Here is a 19,645-nt window from a genome sequence, read left to right on the forward strand (position 1 = left end):
ACACGGGCCACAGCAAGTCCGTAAAACCAGGAGGTGTTTTAGGCGTGGCGCTCGCTGTGTATGTCCATATATGGATTAATTACTGCTTCCATAAAGGCAGGAGTAGGGAAGAGCTATTTAAACTGTTGGGCGAAAAAACAGACTTCTGACAGAGGATGGAAAATAAACTGCAAGTAGTTATTATGAAGAAATCTGATTTTTAAATATGACATTTGATTTGAGGGGATTTTCAGACGTGACATTTTGTTGTAATAGTTTTTGTTTTGTTTTTTCTGCCAGGATTTCTTCGACATTCAATCGTAACGGCTAAACTAGAAAGCCATAAAAAGATTTACTCTTCTTAAGTCTGTCACAACAGAAAAAATAATCATTAAAAACAGTGAAATTCTCCGTGAGCAAATCAGTTCATTATCTCGTATTATTGCTAACTCGTGTATTGGACCTTTGTCTCCTGTCTTTACTTTCCTCTCTGCACTGCACCACTCAGTGACAGCAATGAGGCGGTGTCGATAACAAACTCCAAGGTTTAAGGTTATTACCACAGGCAGTGGCTCTTTTGTCTGTTGCTTATTTTCTTACTGTCTCTCTGTGTGTGCGTCGCTAGCAGAATGTAAAACAGAGCCTTTTCAAACTGAAACCTTCTTTTTGTGAAGTATCACGAAGACTCACAAATAGCTATTTGCGTTATATAGTGCTGTGCAAAAGTCATTAGAATTCTGCAAACTCTGTTTTTTCCTTATTTACTGTACTTCTATTTATCTTAGCACATATTTCATAAAACATAAATATGCAAAACTAGACGGGTGAATCAAAACTTTTGCACATTTTGTACCTTCTGTTAACTTGCTGATTATCTTCCTTTCAGTTGATTTAATTTTTAATTTTAACTCAATTTAGAGCAGCTCGATTTGTTTTAAACTAAAATTATGTTTATCTTTTGTTAATGCTAATGGGTTTTACATGTTAGCAACTCTGTATAACAGAATCCCCTAGGGAAAGCCAGCTGATGTGGCATCAGGTGCACAGACACAATGGGCACATTGAAGCGCCATTTATTCATTTATTATTAATAAATAAACATCATATGGAAACACTGCAGGCATTCAAGACAAGTAAATTAACCAGCATATCTATATCTAGAAATGCTTTGTGGATACGCAAACATGTGCAAATTCAACTCTTACAAGGTCAAGAGCAAATATATCTCACATATGTCGTGGACTGAGACATTTGATAAACATATTCAAGTGCTGGGTATTTTGGTTCAGGCTTGATGAAGTGTGAAAGACATAAATAGATTATCTAAAGAGGCCAGGTGCCACCCCTCTAGCCTCACTTTTCTAATTCACACATACACGCACACACGTATAGCAGTGGTAGCTTCAGTGCTTGGTTCTTGGTTGTATAGAACTAGCTGCAGAGCTGGCAATTAATAGTTTATTAATTAAGTTCAATCTGTATCCTCCTAATGTTATGTGTGTTTATGGCACAAGACACCTCTTAAAGAAATACAGTACTGTGAAAAAGTCTTGAGTTACCCCTCATTTTGTAACATTTTGCTTCCAAGGAGCCAGACTTTCTTGCAATATTGCAAAGTGTTTGTAAGTAAAAGTCCTCCAGGCTTTTCTTCTGCCATTGTTTGCTTTTTAGCCATTTTTAGTCCAGTCCTTGTACCTGACCACTTTCAGAGGAATGTGTTTTTGTGTTTGTTAAGCTACTTAACATGGACCTGTGAAAATCATGTGCTTGAGAAAGGGGGGGAATCCAGCAAAGACCTGACCTGAGAGGTACAACTGGCCTACTGTTCAGGAAAGCCACTAAAGGCAAACAGAGGAATAAAAAGACTGAAGTATGCCATATTAGATAAGAGCTGGACTAAATAATCTCTTATCTCTGTGCTGGTGTTGTTAATGTTGGTCAGCATTGCTACTGACCAGTCATATTGTTGTGACGTGATAGCTTTGGAATATTGAGAAAAAAGAAAACAAATTACTTTGTTTATATTAAACTCTTATGGAACAAATGGTAAGTGGTTCATTTTTTAAAAGTTATTTTATTTAACAAACATATGATCAAGTTAGCATTTCTTTTAGCCAAATTTAGATTACTTGTGTTGGTTTGCTCAGACAGCGTGACTGGTCAGTTGCAATGTTGAGCCAACATTGTTATGATGATGTTGTACACACAAAACCAACACTGGGGTGTCAGTTCAGACCTAAAAAGGAGTCGCAGCAGGTCTTTTGGAGCGATTAATCCAAGTTTGACATTGTGGGTTTTAATTTTTATGAGAATGTATGGAGTAGCTCAGAAGAGAGGAACAACAGTGAGTGTCCACAGCCATGTGGAAAATACAGTGGAGGCTCTGTCGTGGTTTGGGGCTGAATTTAATCCAGTGGTGTTGGATATCTTGTCTAAACTGACTGAATTATGATTGCAGAAAAGTACCATGAGATTTTGATCCATCATGCAATACCAAGTCTGATTGGCAACAGCTTCATATTCAAGCATAACAATGATCCCAAACACACTGCCACTGCAGTGAAAGCATAACTGAATAGAAAAACACACAATGGAACACTATCAGTCGTTGACTGGCACCCACAGAGCCTGGACCTCAACATTATTGAAGCAGTGTGGTTCAATGAAGCTTCAAAACTGTTAGAATCGCACAAACTATACATGTTTGCATGTTTCAATAGATCTCTGCACAATGGATCTGTATTGTCCAAGCAAAATATGAAGAACTGATGGGTGAGATAAGACTTTTCTACAGTGCTTCACGTCATGGTTCCAAAAAGAGAGGACAGTCATCAGTAATTCAAAGCAGTGGACACACAGAACACTACAATCAACAATGCTGTCTTGTCCTGCAGCCAAGTACAACTAACACACTTCTATTTGTTGGCTTGAGTAGGTGTTAATTAAGAAGCTCCACCAGTGCAGCATGAATTACGGTCTTGGAGAGAATGAGCTTACAAATGTACTTATCAAGCTCTTAATGAAGGCCTCGGAATATAATTATCTTTCAGAAAGACACTCCTTAATGTTTTTTGGGGTTTTTGTGCAATAATAATTTGTGAAGTAATTGTTTTCGCCATAGAGTTTTGACCATGTTAAAACTTAAGGAGTAATGGATTCAATTTCCATATTAAATTCTTTGGGATGGAGATACAGCAGTGAACTATCTTGTGTACATTATTAATTTCAGTGTAGAACAGAGAAAACCGGCATGTACATAGTGTAACAGAGATCTGTTTATCCAATTAATACTCCGCAGAGAAGACGGTTTAGATGTGGTGTAATTGTGTTCTTGAATGATGAATGTTTGTCTAAGTAACAGCTTGCTGGGAGGACAAGTTTGGGTGTCCTTGAACTTCATCTTTTTGTACCTGTTGGGCCCGACAAATGATAAGAGCGCAGCATGCTATAAATAATTCCTTCTCATTATGTGGAAGTGCACATGTTTGTCACATACTGAATGTATAATTGAGTGCATGCAAATCTTCAGAGTGTGGCACTAGAAAAATAGAAAATGCGGCAATATTATTTTGTGCTACGTCAGGTGAATATTACAAAAATCAAAATACAAAAATGGTATTTATGCTATCTTTCCTCTTAGCTTTCATGGATTCTATAGATTAGCTCTACATTTCTATTCAGGGGACACAGCATCTTATTGAATCACAGTCCTTGGCACTGCTCCACGCCGATAAAAGAAATGCTCACGGTGACTACTAAAGGTAAGCATCTTTCACAATTGTGTTATTATCTATTGTTTTTTTCAGTCATGGATGCTACTGTATGTTACAGCTTCCTGTCAAAGTAGTTACTCATGCTTTGACGGTGACTGAACTGGAAGCTGCCTCGTTGCTGGAGGAATTTTGTTCCCTGACATAAGGAACACAGCGACTATCAGTCTGCCTAGGACCACCTGACTCATTCTGACAGCTGTCCATGGAGCTGCATGATGTCATCTGCAGGCTTTCCCTTTCCTAAGCAAAACCCTGTACCTTGATTAGAAATGAGTGTGTGGTGATGCATGGCATCAGAGAGAAGTCAGCCGACTAGTGACGCTAATGATAATCAGTCATTCATCGAGACAGTCCAGCAAAGCGGAACAGAAACGTACATTATTCCAGTGGACAAACAATAAGCCCTTATGACATATCAGACATGCCTACAGGTAGGTGTTAGGACGGTGATGTCATAATATCAGAGGTCTGCCTTGCTTGTCTGATTGGACATATCGGAAGGTCACAGTGACCATGACTCAAACACTACTACACTGCAAATTCCTTGTAGCTTGACAAGATTTATTGTCTTAATTTTAGCCAGATTATCTTGTCCATCTTGTTTTGAACATTACAAGCTAGTTTCCAGTCTCATGTGTTAGATGATTAGACTTGTTTCAAGTATATATTACTTTTTTTCCTTATTTAGTCTGTATATCTAAAAATGAACCATTTTACATTTATTTCAAGCAAAAATAGCTTTTAGATAGAGTGTAAAACAAAAATTATCTCAAAATAAGAAACATTCACCTTTTTCCTTGAAATAAGAAAGTCACTCATTGGAAGGTATTTATTTCAGGTTTTTAAAGAAAGGACATCTTCAAGGTTATATTTTGTCATAACATAGACACTGTTTCTGAAATTGACTGGGTAATATGACGTAAAATCAAGTAGGTCTTCAACATCAGTCAGTTCAGTTGCTTGGGCAAGGTTGAGAATTGCAATTTCATAGGCAAGAAAGTCTTTGTTGAAACCCAAGGTTTCATACACCTGGTATTCAAAACAATAAAGTACACTATTAACAATAAAAATGTTTTTTACAAGTCCAAAGATAGGGTTTAAACCATTTGCTGAAATGAGTATAAGAGACCTGTCACAGATGTATTTGTTTCCATGTAAAATAAGCCACTTTACTCTAACGGCATGATGTATAGCATCTTCAATCCCCAAAAACTCTACAACCTTTGATTGCAAATGGTCCATATTAGCAACCTCTGATATAGGACCTAGTTCTTTCTCATTTACAAATATCGGATGCTCAGTTCCTGCTTCACTTTGGCAACACTCCAGCAGCTGATTGTGGTTTACAAGAGACTTGCACACATTCTTAAAGTTTAATTTGGATGACCATTGTTTAAAAAAACTGTGTTTAGACTCGAATCTCATGCACATATGACGTATTACAGGTCCCAGGGCAATAATTTGAGAGGGAAGATGCAGCATGTAATGTTGCTTTGGTATTACATTTTTTTCTGGGAATAGTTGCCTGAATTGTTTAAGATGATCTTCTATCATTTTTTTTAGTTTGGACACAGTTTGTAAAGACACAACTGGGGCAAAAAGTATTTTAACAATTTCAATTAAATCCAAAATAAACTGGATAAAGGGATTTTTCTCTACAACACTGTACAATAAGAATGGCAAAATCTTGATCAATATAAGCATTTGTCCAGAGGATTGTTTGAGTCTGTTGTCACTTGAAGCTAAAGTAGCAATACTAATTGGTGAAGGCTTGTCACGTATGTCCACTGATGAAAAAGGAAAGTTCTGCATGGCAGAATTAAACAAGTCCAAATCCAAATTTCCAGATAAAACAAGGTATTTCAACACACACTTAATTTCCATTGGTGCCACTCCTTCAAGAATTACATGCATAATATCCTGTGGCATCTGCTCTATGAGATTAAAACCTGGGAAATCAACTAATTTGCTTTGTCTATTTATGCCAAAAGTCGTTTTGAGCGAGGATTTCAAAAATTCGGTAGTTGCCCTTTCTATTTCAATGCACTGCCTAATGTGTCCGTCCAATGTCCGTCTGGTGAAACTATGTTCATTGAAATTTTCTTGCATTTCATCAAAAGTACACTCACAATGACGACATTTGCTATACGCAAAACCAACTCCTTCCTTAAATCCTGCAAGCTCATGCTGGGCAAGAGTGTCTCCACACACAGCAACAACTGCTCCGTTTAAATAAAATTCCCCATTGACAGTGTTAATCATAACACAGTAACTTCAAGTCCTCATTGATTCTCCGCAGTATTATATCTACCCCACACTCATCTATGTCCCTAGACTTTGCGATTGCGAGAAGTCTGATGGAAGCCAACTTTGATCTAAACTTAGGGTCTATGTTGCCTAAGGTGTAATAAAACATTAGTAGTTTATTTACACTTGCACGTGACCCTAGGGGGTTACACATTTCTATCTCATCAGAATAGAGTATCAGTTGTAAAGCAGAGTTCTTCTTTGAAAACAGTGGGTGGGTTTTGAAAATAATTCCATCATTAATGTCATACAAAAAACTGGCGTTGGGGCAACTCTGAGGTCCAGCACTGAGCATGTCAAATAGTCTTGAATTGGATAAAAGCTGTTTCAAACTTTCAATCAAAGGAATGTAGTAGAAAGACTTGTTTTTGATTGCAAGAACTCTCGATTCTCCCTTTTTAACTCTACAGGCATAATTGGAAATGATGATCTCCTCAGGTGTGACAGGGTTGAAATGCATCGGTGTTACACGGTCCTGTAGGTTTGAAGCTGCACATATGGGAAAGGGATCCTGAAAGTTGTCCAGTGTTGAAAGAACTTCTTGTTGTAAAGGTCCATTGCTGTCAGGTTGCCTTTCAAGGATGGTCTTTATTTTTCCCCTCAAGGACGTCAGAAGAGCTGTTTGATACTGTTGGACACCAAGGACAATGTTGTTGACACTCCTCTGATGGGGGAAAAAAAAACACATCAGAGACATGAAAGCGTAAATAGAAAATATAACAGAAGCAAAATGCAACTCTATTTCTTTAGCTCAAATTAATGAGCCACTGAATGTTGTAATTTACCAGTGGAGCAGTAGAAGAAGAAATCAGCCAATAATTGGCATTGTTTTGCATGACATGCCACATGCATGACTCACGTGGCACAAACACATTGCACCGAGCAAGATGGAGGAGCATGAAAGGTTACAACAGAAAAAGTGAACAAATGATTGCCTCATTTATTTTTTTTATGTAATTCTACTTCATTTGTCTTTTATGCCTAAAAGTGAACACATTTTACACTGTTAAGCCTATTTTAAACTGTTGAGTGTGCCCAGAGTTACATACATTGCAGTGAACTGCACAACTCTTGTGCTTAACTTCTTCGTAATGTACATTTGTTCTTAATAACTTATATAGGTGAAAGTAATAGCTGAATAAAACCAGCGATGAAAAACAATCAATTAATTGCAAAGATAGTGGACAGATTATGAAAAAAAAATCATTAGTTGCAGCCTTACATTGAACCAGACTTATTAACAAGTTAACAATGACACCCCCATAATATCAGATGAAGCAGTACCTGTGATAGGTGGCATTGCTCCCGCACACCAATAGCAAATGCAGCTGCACATCTGGCAAGATCAACAGTTTCTCTTTTACCCTACAGGACAAAAAGAAAAACAATTGTGTAAGAAAAATGACTCACTCAGAATGTGTTTCAAATTCCACCAGATGCAAAACAAAACAAAGAAATATTCCAAACTGTTGTACATTTTTGCTATTAAAAGATTCATACTACAATGGATAGCTAATGAAGCTGCAAATGTTATGAACAATTTAAGAGTTATTTAATGAAACTTAACCAATCTTTATGGAATCTACTCTGAAGTTAACTGAAAGAAAAATTTGAAAGCTGCTTGGTTCATGGAGCATCTAACAACAACCAAGGCAGGTACACAACACTGGTAAATAAGTTTATTTATTATGTTTAAGTATGGTAACTAAGCCTACATTGTTGTGCAAGCCTGAATTTCAGCGGATTCATGCATTTGAAATTCAGCACTGGCCTTCATACCTATTAAAATATTCTAATCAAGTAGTTTATCTTAGAAAACACATAACTTTAAAACTATAATTTTCACTTGAACTGAGTACATTTCTGAATTGGGGTAACTGTGCTTGGTTAAGGTTAAACAACACACATACATTTAAAAATTCGCGCGCGTACACACAGAAACACATAAAGTACATTACCTGATTCTGACGAGGTGTTTGAAGCTCAGCCGCGTCTTGCTCCATCACGTTCTGACTTTCCTGTCGCTCCTCCTCCAACACCTCCGATGTTACTGGGGGGTCTAGTGGTGGTGGCTCTACTTCAGTGCCATTGCCATTGCTAACAGTTTGTCTGGGTTCGGCAGTATAGTCGGCAAAAATGGCTGTACCAAAATTTTCGCCTCCTAATACATTTGCATCGGATGAAGCTGTCAGCCATCCTGTAGGCGGGTTCCCAGTGGAGATGTATTGTGGATGTGTGCGTCTGAGATGGTGGTAAAACGAGTTGAAAACACGGTAATCCTCGGCGCATCCATCGACTCCACAAATGACACGGAAATCTGAACTGCGACTGTGTGCAGTATTAATGTGACTTAAGAGAGACTTCAATGTTAACGCCACAAAGACGAAGCAAATCACACACCTCCAACAGGCCATTGTATTAGACTAAAGTCAAGCAAAAAATATGTTGCAGTGTGGAGCTGTTGCCGCGCTAGTTTGGGAAATACCAAGTTCATGGTATTACAAACTGGAGCTGTAAAAACAAAAAATGGTCACAAATAAGGTAAAATGAAATAACACCTATAAGAGTTTATTTTAAATCAATGAAGAAGAAATTTACCTATCATACTGACTGTGTTTTATGAACGTACAAACCACTAAATTGTATATAGAAGCAAAAATTGAGATGTGCACCCCCTTCGTGTTTCATGTTAGTTGCTACCCAACTCCGTTTGAATTTGGAGTCACAGGAATCTTCTGCACCTGAGCATTGAAAGAAAAACTGTAAGAGAAAACTTCGTCAAGAAAGAGAGGTAAGCAATTTTAATTTTTCGAATGTAAGTAGTGTGTAGTCTAATCACTGTTTTAAAGTCAAGCGGACAGAATAATAAATTTAATTTGAGCGCGGGAAGGAGTAATGTAGCATGCTAACGGATGCTAGCGTTAGCTTAGCAGCCCTCGCATGTGGTTCAGAGAACATTATTTAGTGAAGTATCTACTGTAATGTTGTGAGAATTCCTAGCTATGCTATTTATAAGGGGCAGTATTAGCCGTTTGTATTAACTTAAGTTAATAGGCACACTGAGAATTTCTTTCAATTAGCAAGAGAGCTAATTAACCACATTCAGGGTTTTCCAATTGTCTTTGACTGATTTACTAGCTGCTTGAATTCCCTCACAAGGTGTGGGTTTAAATTAATATTTTGATATTAATTGGATTTATTAAAGTGGGCTCAAAACAGTGTTATTCAGGAATCAGGCTGGTTGGTAAAACAAGTAGCGCTGTGTATCGATTCAAAATTGAAACAGAAGATGGCAGCACTGTATGTACAAGGATGCCAGCTGCCGTTAAACCCCGAAGAAGAAGCTGTATCCCAGAATTCATAGCGCGGCCTAGCTCAGTTTCCAAAAATGGCGGAAGCTAGTTAGTTTTAAAATTTCTCTTATTACTCTTTCTAGGTCACAAAATAAACGTTTAACATATTTTCAGGCGAGAATGTAGCCGTGTAAACTTCAAATATCTGGACAGTTTATCAAGACACCACATATTTTCAAAAGCGCTCCAACGTTTTCGGAGACGTCTGTTACCCACTAGCTCGATAGCTAGCCGGGGTTTAACGCTCACTAGAGCCGTGAGAACACCGGACTCCGGGCGAACCATTTTCAAAACCACCGCCGTCTTTCACTACTCAGGTGAAACATGATATATAAGTCACTTAAATAACTTAAAAATGTTATTGTTTGGCTTTTTTCAGTATTTTATTTGTTCCTGAGTAAATCGGTTTGGCTGAGATTAAAGTTATAGTTTTTACACAGCTGAATAAACGTCAAGCAGACAGCTGATTATCAGAAGTGTGAGATGCTGGAGAATATACTCCGGTGTCCTTTTATATTTTAGATAGCAATGAGCAATCTGCAAATTTCTTTAAAATGTAATAAACTATCATCTTGCCTTTATTTTTAGTTAGCACATACCTTAAACATTTAAAGCTATAAGCTAATGATCGTTATGTAAGAGCAGATACTGCTGGTGCAATAAGCTGTACATTTTACGTCCAATGGATGCATGATCTGGCAGCCCTAGTCAGCATAATCTTATTGATGAAATTCAATGACACAAATCTGGGTGAGTAAAAGTTCACCGGGCAATATTGTATAACCCTTTCAGACCTCAGCCGGGCTGTCTGGACATTTCTTTTCTATAATAGCTTTAAAAAGGGTAAAAATGTTGAACAATCAAAACGATTCTTTGACGTGAATCAATTTGATTCTCATGGGACTCAATTAAGATTCAACTTTTCAAATGTTTTTAACATAACACTAATTGTAAACATTTGTCTTGCAGGTGACTGAGCAATGGAGAAGCTGGATGATGTTACAGTATCTGTCCTTAAAGGTTATATTTGATAATATATTTGTGTGTGTATATATGTGTGTGTGTGTGTGTGTGTGTGTGTGTGTGTGTATATATATTTATTTATTAAAAAACAGTTATGTTTGTGCAGTTATGTGCTTGCACAGTTTAACTGGTGTTTGTCTTTTTGTTAGCTGCAAGCATTGACGAGCGCATGCTTTTAACATTGACCCGTGATGATCTCAGGGACCTTTTTTCTGGGCCTGAGCACTTTCTCAGAAGAAAACATGTGTGGTCAATAATTCATCCTGAGGTATTATGTAAAAAATATTTAATTCAACTAATCTCCAGAAAGTATGCTTTTATTTTAGCAGTACTTGACATTTTTATTTTCTCACCCTAAACCAGGAAGACCATCCGCTACCACAGAAACCTGAAACAACTTCTTCACCCAGGGTAGTTGCAACAGGCCCTCCAACTGCTGATGCTAATGTAAGCCAGCTGAAAACCTTGCAGCTCCCCAGTCCTCCGGAATATGTTCTGTACACCGACAGTGAGTTGGAGCAATGCCGAAAGAGTTACCTGGAGTTGGCCTGCTCCGGCAGGGAACAGGCATGCGTCATGTCAAAAGAACTGAGATGCAGATTGGTGAGAAATACAATCACAAGTATGGTGTCCCTTTTGAGAGCAAGCCAAGGCCAAATGGAGCAATACCCCTCTAAGACCGAAATCACTGCAATGGCTAAAAAAGTTGTGGAATATTATCCTATGCTGCAGGATAATGATGCAAGCGTAAAACACGTAAGTTCTTGTATTTGTGTCTCATATATAAATCATTTTGTTTTGTTCAGGGGGCATGATATATATGTATTTTCACCAGGAGAAAAGGCTGCAAAATATGAAAACACCAGTAAAAAGGCAAGGACCAACACCGGAGAGGGGACGGCCCAAGAGAAGGCTCACTGACCTCTACCCAAGGGATGAAGAAGCTGATGATGAAGATGCTGATCGCAGTTCTTCCAGTGGTGCATCTACTCTGTTATCACCTGTCAGAAATTCTGACAATGCCTCCACTTCATGTGAGTACATACTAGTAATTTTGTAAAATGGTTATCAACACACAGCCAGTAGTAGCTAATGTTTTGTGGAAGTCTACTTCAGTAACAATGAAAAACCAAAATGCTCTTGTACTTCTCTCTATCTTAGCTGACAAGGATAGTCGGCAAATACAAGCAAGACATTACAAAACATTACAAGAAATGTGTAAGAAGGCAAAACCAAACCAAGAAGATGTGTCCCAGCTATTAGACCTCGAGTTTGAAGCCAGAAGATCCTTCATTGACTCAGACACCATGAAAGAGGAGAACAGAGCTTGCCTCATCTTGGATGCATATCCATGCTTTAAAGAATTGCATCATGTAAGTTTTTGGAAGAGTTAATAAATAATCACTTTAATTTCAAATATATTTGGTGTGGTAGTAAAGTTATTTTGATTTTATTTGTCTACTTATTTTTTTAAACCTATTGTAGGCGTTGGGTGAGCTTCGCAGAATTTTGGATCCCCACAACAACAAGTTCATCAGTCAAGTAAAACTGAGATGGGAAGAATTCTGCTCCAGGGTAGAGTTCTACGGTGTGTCAAAGAAGGCAATGAATCCACCAATGACCATGGACAAAAGTAAGTTTTACCATTTGAATACAAAGTTCTCATCCTTTAAAATTTATGTTTATGAAGGTTTGTTTCTGCTTTGTCCAGCTGAAGCCCACCTTGCACTGATGAAGGCTCTTCCTCTTTCCCACACCTGCCCATCCACCAAAAAAGATGGGGAATGCTTCTGAAGCATTTCTACATGTCCTGAAGGTAAGTTTTATAAAATTTGCTTATAAAGATCTACAGAAAATTTGGCAAACAAAATATTTCGGTCAAACATGACTCAAAAATGCTTTTTCAGTTTCAGCCGAAAGACTTAAATCTATAATTTATTGTTTTCATTAATTTATAACGTATTTAATGTACACGAGTGTGGTCACATAAGGAGTCGCTTGATAAACCATAAGTCAAAACTACTATAAAATGTGTGTAACCAACAAAGAACAGGATAATGACATCTCCAACGTTATGACCAAATCCCAGCAAAAAAACATACAATTAACATAAGATGTTGACTGTCATGTCTTTTGTGTCTTGCAGCCTACAGAAGATCCAGATGCTGTCCTCCAGAAACGAAGCTTGTCATGTCCAGTAGTGATGTTCGATGGCTGCAAGTGTGTCATTGCTGTTGGTAATTTACCAGTTACAACATTTGACAAAGAAAAAATTGGTGAGGCTATGATATATGTGATGGCATACTTTTATGCACTCCATCTGACTTACCCCAAATGCGTGGCAACCCTGCTGTCTGTCATTCAGACAGAAGTTCTCCAGGATGCCATTCATGAGCATGACACTACATCATCTTACAGAAAAGCCCTGGCAGAATGGCATGCATTTATTGGAAAGTAGTGTGTAAATTTCAGATAAGATTAGGAGAGGGCACTTCTGTTTTGTTTTTGTTTGTTTTTTTTCAATCTGGGTCTTATTTCTAAAATGGAAAATGTTCATTTACTCACCCAGACAAGTTTTGTGGTATTTGGTGTCATTCGGAAGAAATTAGAATCTTTGTGGTCTTCCTATGTCACTCGTCAATTTTAATGGGGCAATGGCGAAACCTCTAAGGCTGTTGAAATGTTGAAACCACTTAAACTCATAATGTTGGACCTGTACTGTTCAATTGTATCTTTATTATCTGCAGGTTATTGTTAAAGTGGACAAATAAAGATGGACACTTTTACTCTGTTTCAGTTTTGTTTTGTCCTTAATCAGCAATATAATCTTAAAGTAGTGTTTAGCTAAATTTAAAAAGAAGAAATATCTTTAAAATGATTTAATGTACTAGTTTTTAGATTATTTGCCTTGATTTGTTTGTTAGAATAAGTGTTTTATGCCTATTTTCAGATTTAATTTCTTCAACATTTTACTTAGAACAAGTGGTTAAAGCTTATTTTAGGTTTCAATGTTCTGATTTGTTCCCTGGAATGAGTGTAAAATACTTATTTTTAGCTTTATTTAAATCTAGATATTGTTCTTATTTCAAGAAATCTTATTAAGAAAAAAACACTTACCCCATGGGCAGATAATTTCACTTGTTTTAAGCAAATCTTCACCAAAAATAAGTGTATTTTTCTAGTATTAAGGAGGTGGGTTTTTGCAGTGTAAACTGTTCTTTGCAGTCTGCTGAGCTCCACCTGCTGGTTTAGGCTTTTTGATCACACTCTTCCCTGCTGTCCCAGTGGAGCTGCTTTGACAGAACCTCTCCTTGACTTACAAAAAAAGCAAGGAACTAACGAAATAACCCTTTTTCTGTTTCTGGGTCAAGTATAACAAGTATAGCTATGAGCTGATCTGAACGTGCCTCCTTTTCACTCTTCACACGTTTCTTACTGTTTATTCAGTAGTCTGGCATTTGGCTAGGGTCAGTGTCACTACTGGTAACACGAGCAAGGGTTGCACAGGTAGTCCAACTCCTCCAGGATGTCACATCAATACTTGCCATTGCCAGAAGGCTGGCTGTGTCCCCCAGCATGAAAGAGCATGAAGGAGATTACAAGGAGCTGAGAACAGGCTCGCTGAGAGCAGACTCACTCTGAGCACATGTGACAGACTGAAATGGTCTGGAGAAACTGTGGAGAACATTTTGCTGTAACATCGTTTAGTATGACCAGTTTGGTGGTGTGTCAGTGATGGTCTGGGGAGACATATCCATGGAGGGACACACAAGCCTGCTATTAGGTATCTTAGGATGAAATCCTTGGCTCCACTGTCAGACACTGATGCAGCAGGCCTTGGATTCCTTCTGATGGACAACAGTGCCCAGCCTCATGTGATGAGAAATGCAGGCAGTTCCTGGAGGATAAAGGAACCACTGACTGGATCCCAGTGCTCACCTGAGCTATAACCAACAGAAGACCTCTAGAACATTATGTTTCAGCCCATGCAATGCTGTCAGGTTGCACCTCAGACTGTTCCAGAGCCTAGCAATACCTTGGTCCAGGGTTAGGGGTTAGGAAGGAGACCCCCCACACTGAAAAAAGTGATATTGTCTCCTTTTAAATATAGCATATTATATTTTGGTATATCTTTTCAATTCAAATGAGTAATTCCTGTCTACATATATAATTCGAGTAACTCCAGAATACATTCCCTGCGTTTTAATCCAATTAATTTTAGTTAATTAAATGTAGCTCAAAATGCTTAAGTATGTTTTTCATAGCCTCCTGCTGGGCCATTTTGCGCATGCGTTAGGACAGGCCACCATTTTGCACGCGGACTGAAGAAGCGGACTCTTTGTGTGCTGCAAGCGGGCTCAAGTTAATCGCACAACTTCATATAAAGGTGGTCTAGCTTCGGTAAGTAAACCTTTTACGGTCGTTTTTGTTTTATTTTTTTACCTCAGTCAAAGCATGTTGACTCTTTAAGACGTGTGCACATGGAGAAAGAAGTCTAAGTAGTTGTACACCTCTGAACTTTGTCATGAATTTGACTTAAGCTAGCTATGTGCTCTATTAGCTACTGCTCTATTAAAAGAGTAATTGTATTGATGCGTTAAAATGTCATATGTTTTTAGCTTAGTTCTTGTGGCACACTTTGTACTAACAAATTATGGAACGAGGCAATTTCTCTGTAGTTAGCTGTAAAGTTCACTGTACAGTCGCCTGCAGTTTTAAGTGGAGAAATCGTCCCTCCCGCCACAACATTGGCATTAAGGAATAGTCGGGCGGGGGAGGGGGCTTCTGAACGCACCTGCACAGTCAGGGGTGCAGTAGGAAATAAGTAGGATTGGCGTTGCACAACGTCTTTTGTGCAGAAAAAAATAATGGTTGTAAACTGTGGAGGAGAATAACTCAGTGGTTGCCAAAAATGTGAGATCAAAAGGCACTGAGAGTGATGTTTGTCAGAACTGAAATTAACTCAGAAAAGAAGTTGCTTCACTTGATAGAGCTGTTGAGTGCAAGACCTGTCAGCGGTCTGGTTTAGCATTTAAAGCCTCGCTACGTGCTTCCAAACCGCTGCATTTAATCTCAGAGAAAACTAACACAGAGAAGTAAAGCAAGTGTGTAAGTTCATCTCTTTATGTTTGCATAGTATTTCCATGTTGAGCTTAACAACCGATGTATGGAGCCACAGCTGGACTGGCTGTCGGAGTTTTGTATTGAGGGGGAAAGGAAGCGATTTGTTTTATACTTCAGCTAGAATGAAAAAAGACACAAAGCTGGAGTTATTCGGTGTCTTCATGCTGAACAGCTAAAACTTCTTCCCTCATTCTCCCCCCTCCCTCTCCTGTTGCTACTTCAATCATGAAACTGATCGATTATCAGGTGATCGGCTTTTCTGTCGCTAGTCTCTCTCATTTGTTAGTCACCCAGTTTGCGCTAGAAAGAGGAAAACGGCAGATAAACAACAGCAGCACGTTTAAGCTTGATAAGCTGTTGCTAGAATTTTTTTAATATTACTTCTAGTATCCGCTTATGTTTTCTGGAGCCACAGCCGTAATAGCTGCTGGTCATGATAGTTTGGATATGTGGTGAGAAGGAAACATGAAGGTGAAACCAGGAGAAGTTTTTACTGAATCATTAGAGCTGAACAGGTAATGAAGAAACAGGTTTACATTTTAGGTCACATGAATGAGTTGAAGGGAAGTTATGAACTGTTTCTGAGAGACAAATAACACCAGGATCCTTTTCTATGTAGCTGACAGCTGGTAACTGTGCAGGGGCGGATCTAGCAAAGTTTTGCCAGGGGCCAGGTAGGGCATTAACAGGGAAAGGGAGACACAAAGACATAATTTTCTTTCTTATTCTCATTTAAAATGTCTAGCTTTTAATAAATAATTATTCTAAATCTTACTACCAAAGTGGTGATCTGGTTAAATGTATAGAGATCCATTATTGTATGTAGTAAATATTAAGTCTAATATATGCCCTAGTAATAGTAGTACATATAGCACTTTTTCCTTTGGGAAGGTACGCTGTCTGCAACTGTATTGAAGAAAAATGTTGAATCAAATTATTATAGAAAAATAATTGATTTCTGTGCATTAAAGTAGATTACGTCAATTAAGCATTATCAGGCGGAGGGTGCGGGGTGGTTTCCTAATATTTTTGCTGGGAGTTGGCAGTCCTATTAGTTAGTTTAATATTTCGATGTACTGTTTAGAATACCTGAATAAGGAGGATGGTGTAAGTTTTTTAGGTTGATCAGTATTGCTGAAGTATAAAATATTTTGGGTGCAGTGTATTTTTTGCATACAGGTATAACAGAATAGCTTTAATGTTTTGTTTTTAAAACTGAGTATGAACTTATACAAAATGCAGCAAAATATTTATAAAAACAGTTTTATTTATTATAAAATACACTATATCGGATTCATATCGGCATCGGCAGATAATCAAATTTATGATATCGGTATCGGACATAAAAAAGTGGTATCGTGCCATCTGTAGTTTGCACAGAGGCACAAGTAAGATTTGTTTTGTTACAAGGGAGTATCATGAAGTAATGCACTAATGGCTTGGAAACGGTAATTGTTTGTCTTTCTAAAGTTTTTTTTTTTTTTATTTGTCTTCCTTTTCTGGCAGATTTTCTTCCCCTTATGTGTTACTGTTTATTCAAGAAGATGGTGTTATTTTGGTAAGTACATGCAAATTCCTTACATATTTATCACAACAGTATTTGTCACAGTATTGCAGGGACAAGTTTATCTATCTCATCTTAAGGGTTCTTGTGATTATTAATATTGATATTAATTAATATCAATTAATATATATGATTAAATTTCTTTTATCCAGGACAAAAGAAAAAAAAAACTTGCGAAAGTGAAATGAAAAACAGGAATTTAGTTCTTGTGAGTTAAGAGGATGCAGAGCATAGGGTTAGATGGAGGTAGATCATTCACTGTGGTGATCCCTGAAGGAAACAGCCAAGAGAAAAAGGATCAGATTGCAAAAAAAAATGTGGTTTGTTTGCATACATGAGTCTTTACGGTACCCACAGGACTCCTGAAGTATAAGTACTCTGAAGTTTGCAGAGCAATTTCAGAGATGTTTGGGGCTTACATGGCAAGCATGTTTTTAGTTGCACATCTAAATTTTCTCTGCTCTCTGTTGCTGATGGCAGAGTTCTGCCCCGCTGACCTCACAGGTGAGACACTCCCACCAGTGGACAAAGAGCACAGGAAAATGTGTTGCCAACCACCTGAAACAGACAAATATCTGCTTTTTAAAACCCTTTAAACCCGTTAAATGGACTGATGCCATTCATTTCTTCTTTGATTAACAGTAGTAACATCCTTCATGCACTGTATACTAACCCATATGATAATCATGCTTTATGAAGTGATGGCAATTGCATTGTAGCATTTAATGAAGAAATAACAAAATAATCATACCAATGATTAAGCACCAGTCTTCTTTTTTGTGTGTGTGTGTGTGTGTGTGTGTGTGTGTGTGTGTGTGTGTGTGTGTGTGTGTGTGTGTGTGTGTGTGTGTGTGTGATATATACAGGTAAATGCTGAATTCCAGTGTATTACAACACTTCAACTGGAGATGACCTTCGCGGCACAGTTAGACAGAATTACACCTCAGTTGATGACAGTTTTCCAGAAGAAGGGCGGTGTTTCTGGGCAGAAACTTGCCCACCACTTGCAGATCATGCAAGAGGTAAATCTGAATATTGCAAATTCTATTTGGATTTCTTTTGTCTTAAGTGGCAGGTCACTGGTGAGTCCAATAAGCCGTTTTAGGTGACCAGCCAAGCAATCTAAATTTTGAAATTTCATATATAAATTTTATTTACTATGTTTGAACTGACATATGATAAAATTTACTTATTGCGAATGTCAGACATTGTTCTTTTTTCCAAATTGGTTTAATCAGCAACTCTCTTTAAACAGGCTGAAAGTGATGTTAAAGTGAAAAGGGAAGCAGTTCTCAGGGCACTTTGCCTCGACCTTGGTGAAGAGGACGGAAGCCTTATTCGGGAGTTCTTTGTAAGTCATTTAAGTCATTGTAAGCAAGTCATCTATACACACACTTTTTAGATAGATATCTGTGTGTGTGTGTATTACACACACACACACACACACACACACACACACACACACACACACACACACAAACGACTAGATTGGAATTTAATTGTAGAGTTAATTGTTTTTTCTTTTACCTTTTTATTAAATGTTTAGGACATTGAAGGAGATGATATCCAGAGAGACCTGAAGAAGCACACCATGGGCATTTATGTCATCAACAGGGAGGATGGACAAAATGGACATTATGATGACATTGGAATATTTGTTGAAGGGGAGATAGTCATGGACAACATTGGATCTCTGGCGCAAGCTTGTGCATTGATGCTTGGAGTAATCTATGCACTAAACCTAGCCTTCCCCAAGGAATTGAAGGACTATTATGAATTCATTTAGAAAGTGTTGATGGGATTGGATGGTGAAAAGCTCTCCCCCAAAGTCTTTGGGCTGAAGAACAAAATTGCTACTGGATAGGAAGATTTCTAAAATAACACATCAAGAGAATGCTGTTATATAAATTACCAATGACTGGTGCTCTTGTGAATAGGAGTGAAACTCTTGTACAACCATCATTTGTTCTGTGTTATGTTTCGATTGAACATTTTAACTTTCAATAATGAATGTTTCACGTGTGGTACATTTGAGTAGCTTGAAGAGCAACTTTGTAATTATTCAGTTATAGCTGCTGCCCTGCGTATAATCAGTGTTAACTCAACCGGATAAAAAAAACAAAACCATTCATGATTACCACACTGCAGCACACTGGTAACACTTTAAAGACTATTAATTGTTTTGAAGCGAGTATGTTAGGTCAGAAAATATGTAAAACATTCAGAATCTTCAAGGAAGGACTAGAATGGAAAGACAGTGGTCAATAAGCAGTAAGGAAAACACAAGTTTAATTTTAAGTCTAATTACCTTATTAAAATGCAATTTCTAAATATGGATCGCAGAACAGCAAGTCTGAAACTGGTTAGTTTGTGGATGCATCAGTTTCTAATTGTGATACATTATACTGCTGGTAGTGTTTTATTCTTTTATGTAAGGAGTTTGTTTTTTTTTTTTCTTTTTTAGAGGAAGAGAAACATTGGTTAACATTTCTCTTGTCTGTTGTTTCTGTTTTGTTTGAATA

The 19,645-nt window shown here is 37.8% G+C and overlaps 1 long non-coding RNA gene and 2 pseudogenes across 1 annotated transcript; 2 read left to right on the top strand and 1 right to left on the bottom strand.

The window, feature by feature from the left end:
- Positions 1-3,329: 3,329 nt before the first annotated feature.
- Positions 3,330-8,473, bottom strand: LOC146638549 (uncharacterized; annotated as a pseudogene).
- Positions 8,474-9,800: 1,327 nt separating this feature from the next.
- LOC146638550 (uncharacterized) lies at positions 9,801-12,916 on the top strand (annotated as a pseudogene).
- Positions 12,917-14,583: 1,667 nt separating this feature from the next.
- LOC146638551 (uncharacterized) lies at positions 14,584-18,432 on the top strand. Its single transcript, XR_014906666.1, has 4 exons — positions 14,584-14,836; positions 17,066-17,117; positions 17,990-18,145; positions 18,379-18,432. It is a non-coding gene; the product is annotated as an uncharacterized LOC146638551 (long non-coding RNA).
- Positions 18,433-19,645: the final 1,213 nt, after the last annotated feature.

The sequence above is a fragment of the Diplotaxodon limnothrissa genome, linkage group LG2 (assembly GCF_057381915.1).
Source record: "Diplotaxodon limnothrissa isolate DT_005_m linkage group LG2, D_limnothrissa_male_GT1.1, whole genome shotgun sequence".
NCBI classification, from domain to species: domain Eukaryota; kingdom Metazoa; phylum Chordata; class Actinopteri; order Cichliformes; family Cichlidae; genus Diplotaxodon; species Diplotaxodon limnothrissa.